Raw genomic sequence first — 2,785 nt, 5'->3', positions numbered from 1 at the left:
CGTACGTTCTGCACTCGTAAGCGCATCGTCAGGAGCATCAGGTGGCCTTGCAGCATCGCCCTCATTTGGCCTAGGGCTGAGCTCCCCTGTGTCGTGTGGCCTTGACAACGGCCTGTTCTCTCCGGGGTTGTATGGATGTCCTAAGTCTCCCTGATCATCGCCGTCACTCTCCCCATTATTGCCTGGTGTATCTCTTTCCGGAGACAACGAACCAAGTGTCCAGATCACACCCCGATGATTCTGAAAGTTGTCTATTGGACGCGGATCTGCCCGGACACTACCAGCAAATGGCCGAACCGGACGCTTAGGTCCACCATCTTCAATTGGTTGATTGGCCAACTCGCCGCTTCGCACCTGCGGTGCCCACCGTCCTGACAAGAGAGGCTCCCAATGTGGATGCATCCAAAATTGCTCTCTGATAGCCTTCCAGTCAGACCGTTGGGCGGGCAGTCCTGCATCTCCACGGAGCATGTGGTTGATCTCGTTACCCATATGATACACCCTGGGGCCATCGTGGTCATCTGCGCCCTGTAGCCTGGATTGCGCGGCTGCTTCGAGTCCGCGCAGCGTACGTTCTAGAAGTTGTTGCGGCGTCGGTCGCTTACCAATCTCTATGTGTAGGCACTCTCTGATCAAATCTCGTAGGGCAGAGGAATATTCCGGCTTCTTGTTCGTCCTGATCTCAGGGATAGCGTGCTCATTCAAACTCCCGTAGTACTCTGCTTCCGTGGTCGACTTGTACATCTTCTCGTCCAGTTCATCTGACCAGGACAATGTCGTCATATCATACATCACCTTACCGAAGCCCCACACGTTATGTGCTGCTAAGAACTTATAGCCTGGAGAGAGAGCAACAGATGATCCATCTAGCTCTTCCAGCCTTTATAGCATTAGTTAACGAGAATTAGACACATGTAGCGGCGTTTGTACTAACATTAGCAGCTGCCTACGAGGAAGAAAAAGCCCTTCATCTAGAGAAGGAGGCCGAGCATCAAGAAGTCCTCTAGGAGAAGGAAACTTAGGAAGAAAGATACTAAGACCTTGACAAAGGCACTAGCATCAAGATTAAGGCTCTAAAGGATTAACTCTGTAACAAGGAGGAGATCATTCAGAACCTCCGCAATAAGGTTATAGCGATACTAAAGCCGTAAGTTCGAGTGAAATCTTTATCAGGGACTTCAACAAAATGAGAGTCGCTGCCTTAAAGGCAGGCCTCGTTGGAAGCGACTCTGAGCCCCTTGATAGTACTTAATATAAATGTTACAGCACGTGAACGCACTAGGCACCGACAGGCCTTGGAGGCTGCACGGACCCTGTGTGAGGAGACCCTGGAACTAACCAAGCCCAAGGGGCTTGGCGAAAGGACACGCTCATGCGGAGACAACCTTGAGCAAGGTGTTCGTGAGGAGGGACTGATGAGCAACGCTCACGAGCGCTCATGAGTGAGCAGCCATGAGCACGAATCTCTTAGCCTATATAAGCACGCTCATTTCCCAGATAGTTTCATAGTCTTCGTAGTCAACTCATGTTATCAGCTCATACCTAAGTTGAAGACATCTTAGTATTGTTCACTGCACTTCCTGTTCTACCCAACCAACCCTTTGGAAGACAGAGAAGCTACTTTATCTAGAGGTCTTTAAGGATGAATCTTCTTAGAAGTTTCGCTTTTAGTTATTAGCTATATAAAGATGAAGTTATATTAATATAGCGCTCTTTCTAATAAAGTTATTTAAGGTCACTTATATATAATCATGTATAAGCAGTAATGCTCAAGAATTACTTAAGTTATATTTTAAGGACTTTAAAAGAGCTTAGATTTCAGATATATTTACAGATCTTTTAACTTAATTTAATTCTTTATTTTAATAAAAGATTACTTATAAAGAGTATTATTATTTATAATAAAGGTAGCAAGATCTTGCTATATTCTTAAAGGATTTTTGATGGCTTTCTTATAAAGCAGAAGTCTAAGAAAAGGATTAGATTATAGACCTTTAAGACAAGATTAGGCACAAGAGCAATTAGGAAAAGAGCTACTTATTACTAAGATATTATAAGTAGGCCTAGTAACGCAACTAATAAAGAAGCTATAAGGATCCTTATTATCATAATAAAGAGTAATTTTAAAGCTTTATTTCTGGTTAATATTAGTATTAAGAAAGAAATCACATCTTTACCAACGACTTTATAAAAGGTTACAAATTAATATAATAGACCTAGTTAAATTTATTCCTATCTCTGATTTTGCTAATAAGATTTATTAATTTATCTCTTAAGCCCTTTATTTGTTTATATATATTAGTAAACACTAGTAGAGATTATAGATCTTTTATATAATAAAGATTATATATCTTATAATCTTAAGAAAAAAATAAATAAGGCTATATAGCTATATTTTAAATTCTAAGGATTTATTAGTAAAGTTTATAAGAGATTATAATTATAAAGAATAACTTATATTCTAGCAGAACTATAAGAATTAAAGTAATAAGCTTAAGGCTAAGGAGCAAGCAGCAAAGAAAGAACTAATAAAAAAGTTATATAACAAATTTAACTATATATATATAGCTAAATTCTAGACTAACCTGATTAAAATATTACTATTATAAATAATAAAGATTCTTAAGCGTCCTAAGACAGCCCTAGCTATTTTGTAACCTCTATACTTTATTAAGATAAAGAAGACTCTAAGTAGCAAGACAACTATAACTATTACTTATAAAAGAAAGATAAAAGAGGCTAGGGCAGCCTAGTACAGCACTAAGCTTATAAGTATTATAGTATT

The sequence above is a fragment of the Endocarpon pusillum genome (genome assembly GCF_000464535.1).
Source record: "Endocarpon pusillum Z07020 unplaced genomic scaffold scaffold1323, whole genome shotgun sequence".
Lineage (NCBI taxonomy): Eukaryota > Fungi > Ascomycota > Eurotiomycetes > Verrucariales > Verrucariaceae > Endocarpon > Endocarpon pusillum.
Note: the sequence above shows the minus strand (reverse complement) of the source record.